At 42.7% G+C, this 13349-nt stretch overlaps 1 pseudogene; it reads right to left on the reverse strand.

Annotated features, from left to right (window-relative positions):
• Positions 1-13277: 13277 nt before the first annotated feature.
• On the reverse strand, positions 13278-13349 carry LOC134576698 (U6 spliceosomal RNA; annotated as a pseudogene).

The following is a 13349-nucleotide window of genomic DNA, read 5'->3' on the forward strand; positions in this document are numbered from 1 at the left end:
CCTTCCATGCAGTGTTAAATTGTTTTGTAATGGTTTAATGCTCAAACAACAGTTCCTAGAAGCCCATCTCATCTGTGCTGCTCAGGTCCTGAGGCTATTAGTCTGGGCAGCAAGGGAAGCGGTAACTATCTGAGTGTGTCAGCCAGGGGCGTATTAGCCACGAGGCAAACAAGGCATTTGCCTTGGGCGGCATTTTCCAGGGGGCGGCAAAAAAAGCCGCCCCCAAATGCCCAAGGCAAATGTCTTGTTAGCCTTGCGGCTAACAGACATGCCGGCGGGCTGTTGGGCGATCGGGCGGGTGGCCGGCGAGGGAGCACTTCCCCTGAGCTGTCTGCTCAGCTCCCTCGACAGCCGCAGAGTGAGGCTGGGAGGCGGAGTCGTAATATACGTCATATTCCGGCTCCCAGCCTCACTCTGAGGCGCGCGAGGGAGCTGAGCAGACAGCTCAGGGGAAGTGCTCCCTCGCCGGCTGCCCGCCAGGCAGTGCCGCCCGATCGCCCAGCAGCCACTGGACCACCAGGGAGGAAGAGACACCCCCCCTCCCCAGCATTCCCAAAGGTAAGGAGTCGGGGGGGGGTGTTAAATTAAAAAAAATGTGTTAAAAATAAATTTTTAAAAATGTGTTAATGTGGGTGGGTGAGTGTGTGTCTGTGTCTGTTAGTGTGTGTGTGTCTGTTAGTGTGTGTGTGTCAGTGTGTGTGTCTGTTAGTGTGTGTGTCAGTGTGTGTGTCTGTTAGTGTTTGTGTCTGTTAGTGTGTGTGTGTGTGTGTGTGTGTGTCTGTTAGTGTGTGTGTCAGTGTGTGTGTGTGTCAGTGTGTGTGTCTGTTAGTGTTTGTCTGTTAGTGTGTGTGTCAGTGTGTGTGTCTGTTAGTGTTTGTGTCTGTTAGTGTGTGTGTCTGTTAGTGTTTCTGTCTGTGTCTGTTAGTGTGTGTGTGTCTGTTAGTGTGTGTGTGTGTGTGTGTGTCTGTTAGTGTGTGTGTCTGTGTCTGTTAGTGTGTGTGTCTGTGTCTGCTAGTGTGTGTCTGTGTCTGTTAGTGTGTGTGTCTGTTAGTGTATGTGTGTCTGTTAGTGTGTGTGTGTGTGTGTCTGACTGTGTGTGTCTGTTAGTGTGTGTGTATCAGTTAGTGTGTGTTTGCCTGTGAGTGTGTGTGTATGTTAGTGAGTGTGTGTGTCTGCTAGTTTGTGTCTGCTAGTGAGTGAGTGTGTGTCTGTTAGTGTGTGTCTGTTAGTGAGTGTGTTTGTCTGTTACTGAGTGTGAGTGTGTCTGTTAGTGTGTGTGTGTTTCTGTTAGCGAGTGTGTGTTTCTGTTAGCTAGTGTATGCGTATCTGTCAGTGAATGTGTGTGTGTGTGTATTTAGAATGCGGGGCGGGGGGAAAGGTTGGGTGGGGGTGGCGGGGGGAGGGGGGGGCGCCTGAGTTTTGTCCTGCCTAGGGCAGCACAAAACCAGGATACACCACTGGTGTCAGCTGACCGCTTTCAGCCTATCACAGCCATCCATTGCTGGTATGAATAGGTGGCCTAAGTCATACATCCAGTGGGGGTGGAGCTATGGGATGCCAGAGACCCACATTCTGTGTTAAACTGCTCAGAAATGGTTTAACATTGAATAGAGAGGCTGTGCCAGAGACACTATAACTAATTCAATTAGATGAAATGGCTGTAGTTACTATAGTGTCCCATTAAGAATACCCTATATTCCCAATCAATATCAATCATTTATTTATTTATTACTTGGCAGTTATAAAGCGTCAACATATTCCGCAGTGCTGCACCACTAGGGAATTTGGAATTATGAATATTGAGGCTACATAGCAACAGGAGACATCCATTGGCATCATCAATTATATAATGAAGGCTTGAATTTGGCATTCAAAGTGTGAGTGGTCAATTATATCTAAAATTGATTTTAATCAACACAGTTAAGCACTATGTTGTACCTTCTAATTTTTCCTAGCAGATCCACTCCTATTGTGTTTTTGTATTTATATTGAAAGATTGAGGAAGTCTTCGGGGTAGAGTTTTCTGCATGGGAACGTTTGATTCCAGTTTTTACTTGTACTGTTTCACTGTTTCAGGGATGTGATTGTCATATTGTATATCTCTACATTTCATGATAGAAAGTTGTCAGAATTCACAGTGCATCACAGTTTACAGGAAGCTGCATAGCCCCAAAACAGTCAGAGTGCCCATGATCACCCCTGTCCACCTCCGAAAGCACATTCAATGGGGACATGAGGGTAAAAAATGGACCATGGAGCACTGGAAAAAGGGTGCCTTGTCTGATTATTTATTTTTTTATTATCTTTTTTTGACAATTGGCCACCATGTACTATACATTTTTAACAACAACAAAAAAAGGGCAGGGAGGGTAACACATGTATATTCAATAATGCATACATTGAAATGAAAAAGAGACATCCTAAGCCAGGGGTCCTCAAACTCCGCCCCCCCCCAGATGTTGCTTAGCTACAACTCCCATGATTCTCTGGCTATCTATGATTCAATGAATCATGGGAGTTGTAGTTCAGCAACATCTGGGGGGCTGGAGTTTGAGGACCCCTGTCCTAAGCAATTGCTAAATGGTTGATTTCATCTTAGCCAAAAGCATTGCATTTTTCACCCCTTGATTACCTAGTCTTCACTATTTCTACTTACTGACAGCCCTTCCCTTAAAAAATTAGGAAGCTGGCAGAGAAGGCAAAGGGGGTAATGCCCACCCACAGTACTTTATCAACCCTTGATTACCTATTTTTTGCCATTTCTACTCACCACCAGGCACTCCCTTAAGAAATGAGGGAGGCTGGAAGGGAGAGTGAAGGGGATTATCCCCACCCATAGTGGGATAGATTCTCTCTCTCCCTCTTCCCAGTGAACCAGGCCTTCTCTACAGCCTATTATCATAGATACAGACCTTAACAAGACTTTCCCCTGAGTCAAAATTACAGTATCCATATAATTCACATTGTGGGAACTATTATAAAACTTTCCAAGGTTCCCATCTCTTCGCATGTTCTTTTTCCCTTATTGTCCTTTTAAATAAATATTTTATCTTTTTGATACTATTAATTTTACCATACCATTCCTTAAAGGGACTCTCCAGTGGTGATTCGAGTTGGCACCCAGACCACTCCAATGGGCACAAGTGGTCTGTGTGCCTGAAGTGTCCCTTTAACAGTGGGGGTCTTTGTCTGTTTCCAATACAATGGAATAAGTTATTTTGCTGCATTTATTAATGGAATTTCCAAAGGTATCTTAGCACCGTGCACTTTTTTATTTACAGTTGCAAGAAAAAGTATGTGAACCCTTTGGAATGATATGGATTTCTGCACAAATTGGTCATAAAATGTGATCTGATCATCATCTAAGTCACAACAATAGACCATCACAGTCTGCTTAAACTAATAACACACAAAGAATGAAATGTTGCCATGTTTTTATTGAACACACCATGTAAACATTCACAGTGCAGGTGGAAAAATTATGTGAACCCTTGGATTTAATAACTGGTTGAACCTCCTTTGGCAGCAATAACTTCAACCAAACGTTTCCTGTAGTTGCAGATCAGACGTGCTCAACGGTCAGGAGTAATTCTTGACCATTCCTCTTTACAGAACTGTTTCAGTTCAGCAATATTCTTGGGATGTCTGGTGTGAATCGCTTTTTTGAGGTCATGCCACAGCATCTCAATCGGGTTGAGGTCAGGACTCTGACTGGGCCACTTCAGAAGGCGTATTTACCACAACAATACCAACTCCGGTGATAACTGAAACAAGGGGTCCACTGCCATCTTAAATATCTTTTCCACCTTTTTCCAAAAGAGTTGAATTTTCAGGCATAGCCACTATAAATGTAGCAGGTCCCTTACAGAATTTAACCACCACCAAGATTTCTTTTTAAGTTACTGAAAAATACCTATTCATATCAGGGGGAGTTCTATACCATCTGGAGATAATTTGTATCCAATATCTTAATATTTACATGCTATAAAACAGTTTTTATTGAACTTAAAATATCTACTCCAATCTAGATGTAACAGAGTAATCCCCAGATCTCTCTCCTATAGCCTTGTAAAATATGGAAAATCTGCCCTAGATTGTTCCACCGAGTACCGTATTTTATATATTTTAGATAGTGAATGTGATATACGTTCCTTCTGTTTGCATAATGTTTCAAAACTAGTAAGCTTATGCAGGCTATCGTGTTTTCCCTAAGCATCTGGTAGAAGTGCTGAAGTTGTAAATAAGAAAAGGGTATTCTGCTACTATTTCCACCTTGATGAAACAAACTATCCATTGATAGCGATTTTCCCGAGGTTATATTTATGATTTTGCTCAATTTTGACATAATTTTCATCATCACTAGAAATCTTTAATCTGAGCTGATTTTCCCTCCTGGCTGGAAAATCTGGATTATGAGAAATCAGGAATAGGAGACTTGGGAATTTACAAGTTTTACCTACCTTAATCATCTTATTCCATATTAACAAACTAGGTGAAATAGTAAGATGATTTTTTTTAGTTTTAAGTATTTCATTGGATTTTCAATCCAAGCGACAATATTAATTGGAATATCAAAGAACTCCTGCTCTATGGAAATCCAGCTTTTATCTTTCAATTGGGACCAATCTAATATACGAGTTAAGTGAGATGCTTGATAGTATTGATATATATCTGGGAATCTCAGTCCTCCACTACTCTTAGGCCTCATTAAATAATTATTAACAAGACAAGGGGATTTCTTTCCCCAAATATATCTGGTAATCAACTGCTTAATCTGGCTGAAAGAGATAAAAACTCTCATGGGGCAACCCAATAGTATACAATAATGTGGAAAATAGAAAAAGCACACCATGTTTGAATGCTCCTTTGCATCTTCCTAATGCACCTGAGAAAGACAAAAGGAGCGTTGAAGCGCGTTGTGCTTTTTGGACTGTGGCATTCCAGTTACCTTAAAGGGACACTATAGTCACCAGAACAACTACAGCTTAATGTAGTTGTTCTGGTGAGTATATTAATTGTGTGTAGGCATTTTCATGCAAACACTGCCTTTTCAGAGAAAAGGCAGTGTTTACATTGCCCCTAGGGACACAGCCAAGTGGCCACTCCTCAGGACACCTCCCAAGTGGCCTGACTCAGTACTGCACAGTAGGCAGCAGTGCTGTTCAGCGTCTCCACGCTCTGCCCCCTCTGCTGATTTTAGCCAGTCCACATGGGATTGGCTAAAAATCGACAATTCTTTTTTTATTTTAATTTTTTTTTTTTTTATTGTGCAAGTGATATCAAACGAGTCCATGTTGCCACAACAGCAGTCACAGGCTTAATAGAGTCTTACATTGTCAAACATGGCAAACAGATAGTCTGCACAGTTTTATATTATTAATAAACAGGTTTTAATCTGAGGGGGTATCAATAATAGAGCAACATAAAATGAGATAACATAAGATTAGGTCTAGAGGTTAAAGCATTGCTATTCAGGCTTACGGTGCTAACATTGCTTGGGCGAGCAGGCATTCTAGCATGGTATCACATTAGGTAGGCATTTAAATAATGCTGCACATTTTTATATCAGCAGTGGTATCGCTTTTCAGGCTGCTTCACCTGTTCTGTTTATCAGGACAGGTGAGGCACACGATTGGATAGGACATGGTATCATAAAACCACAATTGGTCTGTGCTATAAGCTATGGTCATCCAATGTTGTGGTGTCAGGATTATAGGGAGGTTCATGTTTAGAATTACTTGCTAAATAAATGAACATTAGTATGTTACTCAACGCTTAATACGCTACATATGAAACTCAGTATTTTGCTGTTCAGGATATTAGGCAGTGGATGCGTCCATACAGGGAGTGCAGAATTATTAGGCAAGTTGTATTTTTGAGGATTAATTTTATTATTGAACAACAACCATGTTCTCAATGAACCCAAAAAACTCATTAATATCAAAGCTGAATATTTTTGGAAGTAGTTTTTAGTTTGTTTTTAGTTTTAGCTATTTTAGGGGGGTATCTGTGTGTGCAGGTGACTATTACTGTGCATAATTATTAGGCAACTTAACAAAAAACAAATATATACCCATTTCAATTATTTATTTTTACCAGTGAAACCAATATAACATCTCAACATTCACAAATATACATTTCTGACATTCAAAAACAAAACAAAAACAAATCAGTGACCAATATAGCCACCTTTCTTTGCAAGGACACTCAAAAGCCTGCCATCCATGGATTCTGTCACCATTGATCTGTTCACCATCAACATTGCATGCAGAAGCAACCACAGCCTCCCAGACACTGTTCAGAGAGGTGTACTGTTTTCCCTCCTTGTAAATCTCACATTTGATGATGGACCACAGGTTCTCAGTGGGGTTCAGATCAGGTGAACAAGGAGGCCATGTCATTAGATTTTCTTCTTTTATACCCTTTCTTGCCAGCCACGCTGTGGAGTACTTGGACGTGTGTGATGGAGCATTGTCCTGCATGAAAATCATGTTTTTCTTGAAGGATGCAGACTTCTTCCTGTACCACTGCTTGAAGAAGGTGTCTTCCAGAAACTGGCAGTAGGACTGGGAGTTGAGCTTGACTCCATCCTCAACCCGAAAAGGCCCCACAAGCTCATCTTTGATGATACCAGCCCAAACCAGTACTCCACCTCCACCTTGCTGGCGTCTGAGTCGGACTGGAGCTCTCTGCCCTTTACCAATCCAGCCACGGGCCCATCCATCTGGCCCATCAAGACTCACTCTCATTTCATCAGTCCATAAAACCTTAGAAAAATCAGTCTTGAGATATTTCTTGGCCCAGTCTTGACGTTTCAGCTTGTGTGTCTTGTTCAGTGGTGGTCGTCTTTCAGCCTTTCTTACCTTGGCCATGTCTCTGAGTATTGCACACCTTGTGCTTTTGGGCAGTCCAGTGATGTTGCAGCTCTGAAATATGGCCAAACTGGTGGCAAGTGGCATCTTGGCAGCTGCATGCTTGACTTTTCTCAGTTCATGGGCAGTTATTTTGCGCCTTGGTTTTTCCACACGCTTCTTGCGACCCTGTTGACTATTTTGAATGAAACGCTTGATTGTTCGATGATCACGCTTCAGAAGCTTTGCAATTTTAAGAGTGCTGCATCCCTCTGCAAGATATCTCACTATTTTTGACTTTTCTGAGCCTGTCAAGTCCTTCTTTTGACCCATTTTGCCAAAGGAAAGGAAGTTGCCTAATAATTATGCACACCTGATATAGGGTGTTGATGTCATTAGACCACACCCCTTCTCATTACAGAGATGCACATCACCTAATATGCTTAATTGGTAGTAGGCTTTCGAGCCTATACAGCTTGGAGTAAGACAACATGCATAAAGAGGATGATGTGGTCAAAATACTCATTTGCCTAATAATTCTGCACTCCCTGTATATCAGTCCCAACGGCGGAATTAAGGTAAAAGCATGCAAGGGGCATATAGGGAATCATGCTCATGTCGGGAGTCCACCAGGACAAACTATGTCTGCACGGGGATGGGAGCTCGTGGCTGTCCCGGTCATCCGATTCCTTCCGGTGATATACCGCTGGAACCCGTCTGTGAGCTTCTGGGTGCTGCCGTGGTGAGGGTAAAGGTGCGGGTGGAGGCGTCCCTCCAGCCCCAGGCTGTTGTGTTGGCCGGCATTTCTGTGCCACAAACCCGGTTACTGCAAGAGTCCGAGTTTCGTCCTCGGGTGGAGGTGCCGGAGGGTCTGGTGGTCTGCAGCCGTTGCGGCGCGTGCGCCTCCACTTGTGTGGATAATGCCTCTGGGTGCGAGCCCTCGTGGCCTTCAGTCCGGGAGGGCCCTGTGGGTTGACAGTAGCTGAATGGGTTGGCACTGTGCCCAAGTGTAGCCCCTTTGCTCCCTGTTGTTTGCAGTTAAGCTCACCTTTTGCAAGGAGCTCTTGGTGTCCCATCTGCTCCGCCTGGGCCCTCTTCTGTAGTTTCTCCCAGAAGCACTGGAATATGTGTTCCAGGTGATGGAGAGAGTCAGTGGTGGTGCAAGGATGGGGCCCTGGACTTGGAGGCAGGCTCAGTCTCTCAGGTATGCAGGCAGCTGCCATCTTGTGGATGCCACGAGGTAGGAGCGTTCCAAGGTTGTTGCTCAGCCTTTGGGACTAGGTTGATAGTGCCAGACGTGTAGCGTGGACCGGGATGACCCCCACCGGTCCAGAGGGGGGGGGGAAGGAGGTGAGAGTGCTTTAGAGTCCGGTTTTGGGGCCGTGAGCAGGAAGAGCGGCCATCCCCATCCGCCTCGAGCCTCAGTAGGCCTCAATGGCCCGATCGTGGTGCCCGGTTGTCAATCCGTTAGTGTGTGGTAGCCGGTTGTTCGCCCAGGTGTTACCCTGCTGTTTAAGATCCAGCCTGGAGTCGGACGTGCCGAGGTTCTTGGGGTTTCTTCCCCCAAACAGTTGATTTGGGTCAGGAGCTTGGACTCGGCACGTCTGCTCTGCTCTGCTGTTCGGCTACGCCCCAAAAATTGACAATTCTAATGATATCACCAAGGGGCCAGGCCCAGTGCCAGCGGACCCGCACAACGCTGGAAATAAGGTCAGTTTTATTAACTTTTAAGGGGGCAAAGGGGGGGGGAAGCTACCTAAATGGTGGGTTTTGCACTATAGGGTCAGTAATACATGTTTGTGTTTCTGACCCTATAGTGTTCCTTTAATATAAGGCTTTTATTATTGTTGTAATAAATTTTATTTATACTCTTTTAACTCACTTTGCCTTTTTCCTGTATCCTGAAACAATTGTGGACAAGGATACCTCCCTATTACAGTGGACATCTTATATCACACCAAGGCTATACTACCTGAGCCAATTACGTTTAAAAGGCTCTAGGAAATGTGAGTGTGATGCTAACTATACATTTTATATTCTATTTTCCACGTTATTGTATACTATTGGGATGCCCTATGAGAGTTTTTTTCTCTTTCATTTCCAGTGGCTCCTTTTAACCTATTTTATAGTACATTATTTTATACTTCTTATCACTTGGTACACACACGAGTGGTGTATATTGCATAGTGTGACACATTCTGGAGTGTATATATATTCCTATGTACCTTTGTTTTGGCGCTTTTCACTACTTATTGTTTATTGTAACAGTGGAATTATCGTGGTTTATTCCACAGTGTTAACCAGCTGCACTTTATATTAGCACCAGGTATTACACACCATATGCACTTTATTTTTCTAGATATTTGAGTTGGTATTTTTTTTACAATTTCCTTTCTTTGTTGAAAATTCATATTCATACTTAGGACTTCACACTTTTGAAATTTACTTTGTAATTTGAAAAATAACTATATGTTTTCAATTCTCTAAATACAAAATGTAATGATTGTAGGGGGTTCATAATTGTCAACATGATACCATCAGCGTATGCTGCTAATTTCCTCTGTTTCATTTAGAACCTGATACCCTGTATCTTATTATTCATCCTTATTGCATTAAAAAAGAGTTATAACGTGAGAATAAATAGCAATGGGGACAGAGGGCACCCTTGCCTTGTCACATTAGTCATATATAGCTGATCTGAAAATATTCCATTAGCTCTGATTCCAGTCATTGGTAAATTATAGATGGCTTTAATCCAACACAAAGAAATGTCATACACCTCTAGCTTTTTTAAAACCTCATACATAAACAGCCAACTAACCCGGTCAAATGCTTTTTCAGCATCTACCCCTAACAAGTTTCCCGGGATATTTTATTTTGGTACATAGGTCATAATATTTCATTTTAGTCGTGTTATCTCTAATTTCTCTATTTGGTACAAAACCTGACTGGTCTGGATGAATAAGAACTGAAACTACCCCCTCAATCTTTCAGCTAGGACCCTAGTAAATAAGTTTAGGTTTATATTTAACAAAGATATTGGCTGATAACTTTCACATAACTCTAAGTCTTTCCTTTTCTTTGGCATTAAAGTGATAACTGCCTCTAACATCTTTTGATCCAGGCCTTCACCTTCTAATATATCATTAAACATGTCCGCCAAAAATGGGGCCAATTCTTTTTTATAAATGTTATAGTATAAAATAGAAAAAACAACTGATCCCAGACTCTACCCAGCAGGGGAATCCATAATTGCATTTTCTATATCTTCTGATATAATTAACTTTCCCAGCTCCTTTTTTTGTTCATTTGTAATTCTATACCTAAAAAAATTCTCTAGATATGTCTCCATATTCTTTTTTAGCTCCTTGTCCATTTCCCCCATATTATTTTCATGGATATTATATAACTTATGATAATCAGTTTGAAATATATGTGCTATATCCTGTGATCTATGCCAATACTGTCCCTGTCTACAAATATAAAGATATATTTGAGGGTTAGTCCCTTTCTTTAGGAGTTTGGCCATAGGTGCTCTTTAGAGACAACCTATCAGTCCCTGATGTTTATCCAGGTTCCTGCACTGTACTGTTATCTTTTGACTTTCTTTCTTGTACTGTCTCTGCCTATCCCTTATTTTAGGAATATATGCTTTAGTACGGTATATTGATTTTTAATATCTCGTGCCAATAACTTTTCTGGTTTATTTGCATGTAAATATTCTGTCTTATTACATAACAAATATTCTTTAGATATCTCCTTCCCCATTAACTCTTCTTAATCTCCTCTTAACTTTTCCAGCAACTCTAGCAAGTCCTTTCAGGCACTCCCCCTCCCCTCTCCTCCCACTTCCAAATTTCTCTTCCTGACAGACACATGCCCTCACTGATGCATGCACTGACATACACTCACTGACAGATACACAGTTATTGAAACACACACTGTTTATCCAACACACACTTTCACTGAAACATACACATTTACAGACATACACACTTACTAATTTACAGTTACATGCACACTCACATTCACCGACAGACACGCATTCACTGACATACACACATTCACACTCCCCGACAAGACACACATGCTCACTCACTGACACACACTGACAGATACGCACTCACTGACAGAAATGCATAAACACTCACTGACAGACACACACTCAATCAGTGTCAGACACACACACACTGAGACACACATATACTAACTGACAGATACACACTAACAAACACATACACACTCTCTGATAGACATTAATATACACTCACTGACACACACTGACAGATACACACTAGCTAACAGAAATAGTTAAACACTCACTGACAGACACACACTTACTCAGTGTCAGACACACATATACTGAGACACACATATACTAACTGACAGATACACACTAACAAACACACATACACACTCTCTGATAAACATTAATATACACTCACTGACACACACTGACAGATACACACTAACAGAAATAGTTAAACACTCACTGACAGACACACACTCACTCAGTGTCAGACACACACATACTGAGACACACATATACTAACTGACAGATACACACTGACAAACACACATACACGCTCACTGACAGACATATATACACTCAGTGTCAGACACACACATTCACTGACAGATACACATACACTAGCTGCCAGACATACACATTCACTAACAGACATACACTCTCACTGACAAATGCATTCACACACTGACACAAGCATACACACACTGACACACACATACACACACTGACACACGCATACACACACTTGCAGAAATGCTAACATACACACTGACAGACACACACTCTCTGTGACAGATACACACACACTGACAGACACACTCACTGACAAACACATATACACTCTCACTGACAAACACACATACACACTTATTGACTGTAGCGGTACTTACCCTCTCCAGGGGCCGGCCGGGGTCCTCTGTTCTCAATGGGAGCCGAAATATGAAATGGTCTCCCATTGGCCCCTGTCATGCCACATTCTCCATACACTCACATTTTGGGGGCGTGGATATGACAGGGGCCAATCAAATTGAAATCTAGGGTATTTATACTCACCTTTTCCCTTAGTACCTTGCCCTATCGTGGTTTCTGTTTCAGTTCCCTTTAGAGCTTGTTGTGTTCAGTTGTGATTCTTCGTACTTGACCTTGGCTTTGTTTCTGACTCCGTTTATCTCTTAATCCCTGTATTGTCATGTTTGCCGGCTTACTGATTTCTGTGTACCAGACCTTGGCTAGTCCTTGTTTACGCTGTCTCTTTGTGCCCTTGACCTCGGATCGTTCCTGACTCTGTATTTCTCTCCTCTACATCGATTCCGGCCATTCTAAGGACCGGTAGATGTATCTCTGCTCTTTATTGTCAATTGTTGGACTAAATCTTGTGAGTTGGGGTAAACTACCGTGACATTGACAAACACATATACACTCTCAGTGACAGACATACACACTCTCTGACAGACACATACACACTCACACTCTCACAATTTTTTTTATTTAACCTTCATTCCACCCAACCTCCTTACCTTTGGGAGTGCTGGAGTGGATTGTTCCCTGGTGTCCAGTGAGACTGGCTGCAGCTCTGCTGGCAGGGCATGCAGGCATAGGCACAGGCACAGGCGGGGGCGGTTGGATAGGCAGGCTCACATTGGAGGCGGCAAGGGATCTCTGGTCCTCCTGCTCAGCTCCCTTGCGCGCCTCTTAGTAATTCCGGGGCCGGAGTGATGTCATATTCCGGCTCCGGCATCACAGTGGGGTGCGCAAAGGAGCAGAGCAGGAAGAACTCCGGGGACATCGTTCCCTCACAGCCCGCCTCCAGCATCATTAGATGCCAGCCTTGGGGGGGCCCCCAGGACAAGAGGCTGACAAGGCATCTGCCGTCAGGTATGGGGGCGGCGTTTTTTGCCATGACTGTAAGGTGAGAGTAAGGTGACACATCACCCACTTTCCCACTAACATTTAGATGCTTAGTACTTCTGGCTTATCAGATTTCACCTAGAGAAGGAAGTAATCAAGGAAGAGGTAAGAGAGGCCAAGAGTCCATATTCAGTGCTATCAGTGCACCTAACAATATTTTGATTCAAGAAGCTCTGGCTAGACCTTATTGCAGTGTTATAAACTAGTAACAGTTTAAAAATCTAAGACAGAGAAACTAGGCACAGTAAACACAGACCGTACATCAATTGTGGTTGAAAAACTGGGGCTCACCCAGCATAGGAGACAGCAACAGCAGGCTCGCCTCAGTGGCACAATTACATGTCAGTAATAAGGGGGTCACCCCATAAACCAGTAGGGCAAGCAGCACCTACCACTCTAGTAAAATCTCCAGGGTCAATACATTGCTCTTAAATTCAGTGCCCACACCAAAGCAGGTAGAACTGATTGTAAAAAGGTATAAACTTGTAGAATCTGTGAAATGCTTCACAAACTTTGTGTGTTATCCTTGCACAGGGGCCATGCTAATCTTCTCTGTACCA

This window comes from Pelobates fuscus, chromosome 1 (genome assembly GCF_036172605.1).
Source record: "Pelobates fuscus isolate aPelFus1 chromosome 1, aPelFus1.pri, whole genome shotgun sequence".
Classification (NCBI taxonomy): domain Eukaryota; kingdom Metazoa; phylum Chordata; class Amphibia; order Anura; family Pelobatidae; genus Pelobates; species Pelobates fuscus.